The sequence below is a fragment of the Bos taurus genome, chromosome 2, assembly GCF_002263795.3.
Source record: "Bos taurus isolate L1 Dominette 01449 registration number 42190680 breed Hereford chromosome 2, ARS-UCD2.0, whole genome shotgun sequence".
Taxonomy (NCBI): domain Eukaryota; kingdom Metazoa; phylum Chordata; class Mammalia; order Artiodactyla; family Bovidae; genus Bos; species Bos taurus.
In genome coordinates, this window is record NC_037329.1 from 126,721,752 (window position 1) to 126,733,091 (window position 11,340).

The following is an 11,340-nucleotide window of genomic DNA, read 5'->3' on the forward strand; positions in this document are numbered from 1 at the left end:
TGTGTGTGTGCGCGCGCGTATGAAATTGAGAAATAGAGAACAGGGATGAGTGGGGGTAGGAAAGGGGAAGATGAAGGGGAGAGCAAGGGGCTGTGAGAGATTATTTATCTCTTCTATCAAGAGTGCTCTCCGAGGGACTAAAACTTCAGCGTAAGAAATGGGGGATAAAAAAAAGGGGGGGGATAGGAGGTTGGGATAAAAAAGACAACTGTGGCCTTCAGCCTAAAAAATACAAATTATTAAGAAATATCACTAACAATGTGACAGTCCCAACTGAGGACTCTAATTAGATCTTCCCAGAGTCGTGCAAGTACATCAGCCAAGACCGTTTTTTATTTACATAATCCTCCCCAACTAAGTCTTATCTCCTCCTCTTACTAGAGCCCTTAAAATGTACCCACTCTCAGTATCTCTCTTCCTAAGATTCAGGAGCAGGTGACTAAGGTTTGGCTGAAGAAAAGAGTGCATAAGAGAATTTAGCGCTCTGCTTTCCCTTGGTCTGCTTTCAAGTGAGACGTTCCAGGCAGGCGCTACTAGCTTCACTGTCCAGGGTCCTGAGGGCGGCGGAAGCTCTGTCCATGGTGCTGAATAAAGACCCGCTCTCCTGGTTCCCAGCTCCCAGTTTTGAGAATGCCTTCTTGAGTTCTCACCTCCACGCTCTTCTCAGAAAACCTGGTTCTTCTCAAACCGCCCCCACCCGCTCAGAGGGCCTGACACATTGGAGGCTTTCTTGCACTCTAAAGAGAGGGCATTTCCAGCCATACGTGATTCTGTGAGAGTGGTGTAAGTATCTCAAACTCCTCTTCAGAAAAATGGTGCATGTAGCCACAGAGAGTGAAGAAAGAGGAGATACTATTTTTTAATTCACATAAAATAAGACTAGAGAGACTAATCTTTTTTTTCAATATTATTTCTCTAATTAACAGCACTTTACATAGGAACGCAGGCACTGGAATCAGATAATCTATGTTCGAACATCTATTTATAGCTCTGAAAGCTATATGCTTTCTATGCCTCGGTTTCCTCCTCTGCCCGATGGAGATAATGAAGATTTAACTCTCAGAGTTATCATGAGGATAAAGGTAGATTATGTAAGTAAAGCTTTTAAAAGTGTCTAACATATAGTTAGCCCTTAACAATGTAAATTATTACTATTATTATTATAGCTATTATGCACGTTTGTCTCTTTGTCCTAGAACCTGGTGGATCATTTGATCCCTGAGGACTTGGACCGTTTATGTGTTTTCTTTCTGCACCTTCTCGCACATCCTTATCAGTACTTAGCACAATGGCTGGCCCTCAGAAGACATCCAGTTTCCTGAGGGACTTCCCTGGTGGTCCACTGGTTAAGACTCAGCCTTCTAATGCAGGGGTTGTGGGTTTGATCCCTGGTAAGGGAACTGAGATCTCACAAGCTGCATGGTGTGGCCAAAAATTAAATAAATCTTTAAAAAGAAGAGTTTCCTAAATAAGTTTTAAACATTTATTTTGATTGAAGTATAGCTGAATTACAACATTGTGTTAATTATTGTTGTACAGCAAAGTGACTGTTATATATATATATATGTGCATTCTTTTTCATAGTCTTTTCATTATGGTTTGTCACAGAATATTGAATATAGTTCCCTGTTCTAAACAGTAGGACTTTGTTGTTTATCCATTCAGATACCAGTCTGAATAGTTCTTTTTAATTTATTTATTTTTTAATTGAAGGATAACTGCTTTACAGATTTTTTTTTGTTTTCTGCCAAATATCAACATGAATCAGCCATAGGTATACCTATGTCCCCTCCCTCTTAATGAATAGGTTTTGACTGACATGATGAATGTTATTACAATAGTCACAATACTTTTCTTCTAGGCTGCCTCTCTCAAGTCTAAGCGATTTAAACCCAGGAAGAGTCAGGACCTCATGAAGTTTCATATGTAGAGGGAGAAGATGCTTTAGGAAGGGACACATGGCTCCCAACATAATTGACTCCTCATCCCCATTGGGTTGTTTCCACGTGGGAGATGGAGGCTCCTGACTAAACATTCTTCCTTTCTTGGGTCCCCATCTCAGTGAAAACTTATTAGGTAGCTACTATGATCCAGTCATTGTGCTAGCTCATACATTTGGTGGAGGAATTAGATACATCATATGGACTAAGTAGTATAATGACCAAAAATGTACCCCACAAAGTAAAGAACAAACATTTCCTACTATCCAAGCAGTTATTGTGTAGTTAGGGAGGCAAGACATGATATAGCTGCTGTTGCTAAGTCATTTCAGTCATGTCCGACTCTGTGCGACCCCAGAGACGTCAGCCCACCAGGCTCCCCCATCCCTGGGATTCTCCAGGCAAGAACACTGGAGTGGGTTGCCATTTCCTTCTCCAATGCATGAGAGTGAAAAGTGAAAATGAAGTCGCTCAGTCGTGTCCGACTCCTAGCAACCCCATGGACTGCAGCCTACCAGGCTCCTCTGTCCATGGGATTTTCCAGGCAAGTGTACTGGAGTGGGGTGCCATTGCCTTCTCTAATGATATAGCTAAGTACTGCAAATGTCTTGTTTCTAAGGATAATATTATCTGGTAAGAGGGAAAAAGTGGAGCTCTTTAGACAAGGCAAAAGTGTCTAGTATCAACACAAAGGGCATGCATGCGTGCTTAGTTGCTTCCGTTGTGTCCAACTCTCTGCGACCCTATGGACAATGACCTGCCAGATCCTCTGTCCATAAGATTCTCCAGGCAAGAATACTGGAGTGGGTTGCCATTTCCTTCTCCAAACTCCTTTCCTAACACAACCTGAAAGATCTAGTAGGAACAGATCTGAATCAGGGCTGTAGATAAAAAGGTGTTATAAGAAAACCCAGAGTCTAGAGAGAGTCTCAGCTCTCAGTCTATGCTGTGCTGGAGAAAACAGAAACAGAAGATGCCACCTGCTTAACAGTTTAGCGTCAGCCAAGGTGGGGTGCGGGGTCACCCACCTTCATCTACCACTCAGCATCAGCTCCCAAACACAAAGAGCATCTCCCCTTTAAAGTACCTTGCTAAGTTCCTCTTGTGTAGACTCATATCTCCATAAAAGGAAGAGTTGAAAGAGGTCTTAGTAATAATAGTAACTTATCACCATTAAGTAGGTATATATATCTATACCTATTGAGCACTTCCCCCATGGCAGGTGGTGTTGTGTGCTGGGATAAATAACACAAACAAAATTCCCACCTTTGTGGGGCTTATATTCTGATAGGTAATAATAATAGCAGCTATTATTTATCGAGGCACTTTTCTTATCTCATTCAAGCCTGTCAATAACTCTAAGTCATAAGTATTAATATTGCCACCTTACAGGAGAGGAAACAAGCCTAATGAAGCAATTTAGCTTGGGTAATGTAACTCAGCTAATACTTGGCAGAGGCAGATTTGAACCCATACATTTGATTCCAAAGCTCACATTTGTCCCACAGTCCCAGTATATCGTTATCATGACTGGTACTGTCCCCCTTTCACCAATGAGAAACAAGCTATGTGCAAACAAAAAGGCCGTAAGGAGAGACTGGATATTCAATGTAATTAATAAATAGAACCCAAGCCTGTGATTCCTCTTCCCTGGACCAGAGCTGTAGTCTGTCGTTTATTGATTACCCTCCCCCTAACTCATTGACCGTCTAAATCAAGGAGCTGAACAGAGTCAAAACAGGTCCTTTTGGGCAATCGTCCACATCCAGTTTGCATTTCTAAAGTGTTTTGAGTACCCTGTGGTGGGGTCCAGGGTGGTTGGAGTTAAAACCTTGATGCTAATATGAGTGATGGTGTGCATTTGAGCAGAGTATTTTCCACAAGGTGTCCCTCAGGATACTGGTTCCATAGGATGATTAATACACCTTACCATTTTTTAAAGGTCTTTATAGTGAACTCATTTGGAAAATGATATGTTAACTAGGCTTCCTATATAGGACTTTGTATAGCTTTTAGTATGGTAATATGCTCTGTGATTCATGAGGAAGAGAATGTGACATGTGCAATGTTTCCGCTCATTCACTAAGTCATTTAACATATATTTATTGAACATCTATAATGTGTCAGGTAGCATTGTTGGAAACACTGGGAATACATCAGTGAACAAAACAGATGAAGCTCCTACCCTCCTAGAGCTTACATTCTAGAGGAGAGGGACAGACAAAAAACAAATAATTAAGTAAAATTTACAAAAATGGCAACCTACTCCATTATTCTTGCCTGGGAATCCCATGGCCAGGGGAGCCTGGTGGGCTAGAGTCCATGGGATCACAAAGAGTCGGACACGACTGAGCAACTTTCACTTCACTTCACATCACATAGTATATATAGTTCCAGCCTGTTAATTTGTTCTGTGACCTCAAGAAAGGCCCCCAGCTTTACCCTTTAAGGATAAAATGAGGGAGTTGGATTAGCTGTTAGACAAGCATTTCTCCCATTTCTGACTGTCTAAAGCAATATGATGTGTGTATGTGTTTGTGCGTGTGTGTGTGTGAGAGAGAGAACCCATTCCTAATTGCTCTGAGAAACAATCTGTTCTCACCCCATGCTGTCATCTTCATCCCTCTCCAAGGACCAGGGCTTCCTACATCAAGCAGGATTGTGCACCTCTCACCTCTTAGGCCTGTTGAATTGGCAGAGGGAGGGTGAGCCAAAGGAGTCCCCTTCCTTCTTTCAGTTCTGCTCCCCATGTGGGCCTTGCTTCACAGAGCAAGACGCCAGGCACTTGCTTTCACCAATAATGGCTTCATTACATTGAAAGGAGACTAGAGTGACCTCAGTGAAATAGACTTCCTGACCCCAGCTGACCTCTGACCCTCACCCTGACAGCCTCTAAATCTTTTCCTTCTGACACATCCCCCACAAGGTACAAGCCAGAGGAGGAAATGATGAGCTGGCTAGAGCCCACTGTCCAGCGACGGCCACTCCGCAGGTGTTCTCTTGCAGCGAAACTTGCCAAGCCCAGCTGTAATTTCCCTCATGACTGCTGATCTTCTCAATGTTGCTACTGTGGCTCTAGCCTGTCAGGCACTACTCACCCAGCTGTGGTCCCCCGGTGTCCATTTGTACGTGTCCAGTGACAGGCACCATGGAGGGACAAGGCAGGGGATCTAACCAAATGCTGTCATTACCCCAAAACTACTTTAGCCTAGTCCTTAATTTTCTCTTCTCTGATGCTGCAGTTGCTGTTTGAGAGCTGACTTTATACCAAGCCTGCGCTGAGTGCTTTCTGTGGACTGTCTCTTTCTGTCCTCAACCCTCCTAATATGATCCCCATTTTACTGGAAAGAGAACTGAGATTCAGTTTAGCTAAGTGACTTGCAAATCACAAAGAGTGCACCCCAGATCTAGCTTACTCTGATATTTTTCTTCTGTATTTTTTTTTAGCAGTTAAAGTAATTAATGCATGTGGCTAAAAAAATCAATTAGTATTGAAAGAATTATAATGAAAAACAACAGCACCCTGAATAGCCCACCCCCTCCACTCCCACGAGTCATTTCTTCTGGAGGATATTTCCACATCTCTAAATAATATGCGTGTACCTCCATTCCTTGATTTATCAGTTTTAGATACTGTCTATTGATTTCATGTTATGGTGGATGAGGACTTCACCTTGCGTACTAGGCCCACTTCTCCTTGCCTTTTCCTCCCAGTACAGTTAAATCACCATTTTCAACTAAATTGATAGACAGTGTTTACATTGTCATAATTATGGAAATGTTCACTGCATTGCCCAGTGGCATACTAGGACAACAATTCTTTTCTTAAACTGTGCTGCTCTTGTTTTGTTTTGTTTTAATTTACCCTGGACTCTAACCTCCTCACTCTCTCATCACAAGATTAGTCATTGAAATACCTTCAACAATTTTCAAGGGCTCCATCATATTATCTTTTCCACTAAGCCCTTTCTTGAGGACCTCCCTCCTGGACTTGTTTCACAGCAGTCAGCCCATCGCCTTCACAGCCTCTCACTACAGTGGATAGAGCCACTCTTTCCTGGGTTCCATGCCAACCTTTTTCTTGGTTCACACTTGAACAGCATCCTCAAGTAACTGCCCAAGAAAGGTTGCTCAGGAGGGGAATATGCTAGGCCTTCCAAGTCTGAGCCTACTGCTTTTTATCCTTACTTTTTTGATGGTTTCAAAGCCATACTCTTTACCACTCTGCTCTGTTGCAAAATGAAGAAAGACACTTTACTTGCTCTGAGGATGCTGAGGTTGGAGATGTCTTTTCTAGATTCTGAGGTTGTGAACCTAGATTTATCAGTGGTAAAAAAAAGAAAAATTTGATAGTTAACAACATTTCAAGGTTCTCCATGTGCCAGGCACTGTGCTAAGTGCTTTACATAAATTAAAATCACATTTAATTCTCACACCAAATGTATGAGATAGACAGGGTTATTGTTCCCGTCTTATAGATGAAGCTGAGCATAGCGTTAAGTAACTTGGTGAAGGTCACAGAGTAAGTGATAAGAGTCAGGATGCAAATACTGGTCGGTTGACCCTGGAATTCAGATTCGGATTCAGTAATCTACACTTTTGACTTCCCTGGTGGTCCAGTGGTTGAGAATATGCCTGCCAACACAGGGAATCCCTGGTCTGGGAAGATGCCATGTGCCACAGAGCAGCCAAGCCTGTTGGCCACAGCTACCTAGCTCAAGAGCCTGCAAGCCGCAGCTGCTGAAGCCCGTGCACCCTGGAGTCCATGCAGTGCAACTAGAGAAAGCCTGTGCACAGCAACGAAATCCTCGAGCAGCCAAAAATATATAAACGAATAAATAAACGTTTAAAATATCTACAGTTCACTTCTTCTATTGTAATAGAAGAGGCTTACAAATCAGTATCTTCTGACTTTGTCTTCTCCCCAACCTAATTTGGTAAATGTGGAAACAAGACCTAAAATCCAAGTGACTTGTTCAAGTTCCTTAGCTGGTTAATAATAAGAACTAGAAACTCAGGTTTCCTAGTATTTCCCTTTTCAATCAGGGAGTGGGGCTTCAAATTCAGGATTGGTTTCTGCACCTTGCTTTCCCTGTTTAGGGGAGAAAGTTAGTGGAAAGGGTGTGTATAAGATATGTATCCCATCAGATTGTGACTGAGACATGTAATAGAGGCAAATACAGCACACCGTGGAAACAATGAAAGCTGACTCATTTTATATGATATGGAAGGCTTCCCAGGGGAGGTGGCATTGCACTGAACCTTGCATAGGAGTTTGAAAGCCAGGGGAGCGCAGGACATCACAGAGGAAAGGAGCAGCAGAAATGGAAGCAAAGAAGCTTGAAAGTGAACAGCCACAAAGTTTGGTTCCCACGTCAGCAAGTACTCCCTGTCTGTGTGAAGACATCCAGAGAGACCTGTGCTCCCTTCAGTCTATCTTCCATCACACATTCATTCAACATGTTGTCAATAATAGAGATAGAGGGACTTCTCTGGTGGTCCAGTGGTTAAGACTCTGCACTCCCAGTGCAGAGGGCACAGGTTCAATCCCTGGTCAGGGAACTAAGATCCCACACGCCACAGGGTGTGGCTGAAAAAAGGAAAAATAGAGGTAGGATGGTATGGTTACAAAGCTCTGGTTCTAGTCCTAGCTCTATCCCTAACTCACTGTGTGACCTGGAGCAAATCTCTTCTTTTCTGGGCCTTGGTTTCACCATCTATCAATTGGGAGAGCGAATTTATGATTTCCAAGGCCTCTTCCTACTTTCATCTGTGATGATTACGGAGCAAGAACAGGACAAAGGTGTCGAGGTGTCCTTGACTTCCCTGCATTAGAGGAAGGGGAGAAATAACATCTGTTAACTTCTGCTTCGTGCTGGGCATCACCCTTTCCTACCACCCTATGAGGGAGCTGCTATCTTCTCATTCAACAGAAGAGAAAAATGAAGTTCAGATGGTTTGAATCACTCCTCAAATTCTCCCAGCAAGTAACAACAAAGCAACAGCTAAAATGTTTGAGTGTTCACCACATTCCAGACACTGTGCCAAGACCCTACATTAACTCGTGTAATCCCCCAACAACCTCCATTAAAAAAAAATTGTATTGAAGTATAGTTGATTTACCATGTTGTGCTAATTTCTGCTGTACAGTGAAGTGATTCAGTTATACATATATACATGTGTATACTTTTTTATATTCTCTTCCACTATAGTTTGTCACAGGATATAGAACATAGCTCCCTGTGCTATGCAGTAGGATGTTGTTTGCCCCTCCTATAGATAATAGCTTGCATCTTCTAATCCCAGACGCCCAGTCCTTCTCTTCTGCACACCCCTCCCCTTCAGCAGCCGCAAGTCTGCCCTCTATATCTGTGAGTCCGTTTCTGTGTCATAGATATATTCATTTGTGTTGTATTTTAGATTCCACATGTAAGTGACATCATGCGGTATTTGTGTCTCTCTTTCTATCTTCATTTTCGAATGGGGTAACAGGAAGTGTCTAATGCCATAGTCTATGCTCCTAATTACTAGACCACACTTCATCTCAGAAATGACATCTGAGACAGCATCAAACTCCATATAATCCACTCGGCTGAGAGGGGACCACCTCTCCGTCTCCTCACCACCAGGCTCCTGTGATTTGGCCATGATGGGAGAAGGGCAGAGAGGGACAGATGCATGCAAGCTGTCCCTGCTCTCGTCCAGCCTCTCCTGAATGCAAACTGCACTTTGAGTTTTTGCCAAGAGATGCCCCCACAGCTGTCCTACTGAAGGATGAGGTATGGGGCCAAGAGAAGGGAGATCTAGGATCCTTGGGCCCTGACTCTCAGAGCCAAAAGTGACCTTGCAGATCAGCTGATTCCCTGCCAGACCTCAAGCTTGATATCAACCATTTTCTTGACTCAGCTTACAAACCTCCAGTCACAGAGAGCTTATTATTTTTGGAAACCTTCCCTATCCCCTGATAGGACTTTTAGAAGGTTCTTTCTTCCATTGTATTGAAGCTGATGTCGATACCCTTTACCCACTGGGGACTTTAGATCAAGTCCCTTCCCTCTCGGGCAAAGACTCTGGGGTCAAGTTTTCTGTTCAAACCCCAGTTCCACCCTTTCCCAGCTGCATTGTTGTTGAGTTGCTAAGTCGTATCTGACTTTTTGCAACCCCATGGACTGTAGTCCACAAGGTTCTTCTGTCCATGGGATTTGCCAGGCAAGAATACCAGAGTGGGCTGCCATTTCCTTCTCCAGGGGATCTTCCCAACCCAGGGATCGAACCAGCTCTCCTGCATTGCAGGCAGATTCTTTACCCGCCGAGCCATCGGGGAAATCCACCCAGTTGAGTAATCTTGGACGAATTGAAGCTCAGTGCCTCAATTTTGGTTAATTTCCCACCGTTCCTGCGCAAGTTAGCCTAAAGCCAGATTTTTCTAGCTTGATCCTCAATGATCCACAGCTTCTTTCCATTGCATCACTTTGTACAGTGCTTTTCCAGCCACAAAGTGTTTTCCCAAACATCACATCATCTCACTAGATCCTGGGAAACAGGGCCGCTGGGACGGAGGGAGGCATGAGCGGCATGTGGTTATCTCAGTTTAGCAGGTGAGGCAGATCTCTGACCCTAATACCAGACTTACCTCCAAACTTGTGCTCCTCACACCTCTCACAGTTAGCATTCCAGGGCCTCTGTATGCCTTGCTCTCTTCTTCTCCCTGGTGTTTCCCATGCTCACCTTCTGCCTGCAGCATGCTCCCATGCTCACCTTCCGCCTACCTCACTTTGCTGGTCACTATTCATTCTTTAGGCTCCAAAGGTGTCAGTCACAAATTCTCCAGGAATCTCCTTGCTTCCGCCCACTCACTTAGCCAACACCCCCCTCACATGTGCTTACTGTCACAAACTGTTTGCCCCCACTTTATTATATTGCTTATTTATCTTCCTCTCACACTGGCTGTGGGTGCAAAGTCTTCAGTCGTGTCCGACTCTTTGTGACCCTATGGACCATAGCCCGCTAGGCTCCTCTGTCCATGGGATTCTCCAGGCAAGAATACTGGAGTGGGTTGCCATTTCCTCCTCCAGCAGATCTTCCCAAAACTGTCTCTTGTCTCCTGCATTGACAGGCAGGTTCTTTACCACTAGCGCCATCTGGGAAGCCCTGGCTACTAGAACGTAAACCCCATGAGGCTGGGACTATGTCTGTCTTGTTCATTGTGTGCCCAGCCTATAGCACAAAGCTTGGAACAGAGTGACTGCTTATTAGAAGTTTGTTGAACAAATAAATGAATGACCTGTCCAGTATTCCAATATTCCTACAGCATGGCCAGCCCCCCTGTCCCTCACTATCTTCCGGAGTTTGCCCAACTTCACATCCATTGAATCAGTGATGCCATCCAACCATGTCATCCTCTGCTGCCCTCTTCTTCTGCCTTCAGTCTTTCCCAGCATCAGGGTCTTTTCCAGTGAGTCAGCTGTTCACAGCAGGTGGCTAAAGTATTGGACTGTCAGCTTCAGCATCAGTCTTTCCAACGAGTATTCAGGGTTGATTTCCGTTAGGATTGACTGGTGTGATCTCCTTTCAGTCCAAGGGACTCTCAAGAGTCTTCTCCAACATCACAGTTCAAAAGCATCAGTTCTTCAGCACTCAGCCTTCTTTATGGTCCAACTCTCACATCCATACATGATTACTGGAAAAACTATAGCTTTGACTAGACGGACCTTTGTCCATGACTAATAATGGCCTACATTATAACCCAGGCTTTATTTCTAATTCCAAAAATTCTTTTTTATCATCTTCTGAACCTAACCTAGTTTCTACCCTAGCCCTTACTCTCCCTGTTATTATTTAATTCCTTAGAATCTTACATTTTTATCGAAGGAATACTAGAGCTCATCTGATTCAATCCCTTGATTTTCTACACCAGAAAACTAAGATCCATAGAAGTTAAGTGGTTTCCCCAAGGTCACACTGCAAACTGTGGCAATCCTTCTTGAATACCAGATTGGTGCTTTCCCACTGAGTTCACTGAAGAGTTCATGGACTTCTAGGGCTTTGCCTTGGGGGTGGGAGTAGCAGTAAATAACTCCATCCGGGGTTTCCTTGGTGGTCCAGTGGCCAAGACGCCACGCTCCTGATGCAGGGGGCCTGAGCTGGATCCCTGGTCAGGGAACTAGATCCCACATGCTGCAACTGAGAGTCTGTATGCTGCAACTAAAGATCCCAGATGCTGCAGCAAAGACCAAAGATCCTGTGGGCCGAAACGAAGACTCGGCACAGCCAAATAATAAATATTGTAAGTAATAATAAAATAATAATAGTTCCAGCCAAGTCCCTGCTTTATGCTCTCTAGCTACTCCAAAATCCAGACACAAGAAGTCTGACATCTCACAGCCAAAAGTGTCAGGCA

At 43.9% G+C, this 11,340-nt stretch overlaps 1 non-coding gene across 1 annotated transcript; it reads left to right on the plus strand.

Annotated features, from left to right (window-relative positions):
* Positions 1 to 7,429: 7,429 nt before the first annotated feature.
* On the plus strand, positions 7,430 to 7,502 carry TRNAG-CCC (transfer RNA glycine (anticodon CCC)). The gene has a single exon. It is a non-coding gene; the product is annotated as a tRNA-Gly (tRNA).
* Positions 7,503 to 11,340: the final 3,838 nt, after the last annotated feature.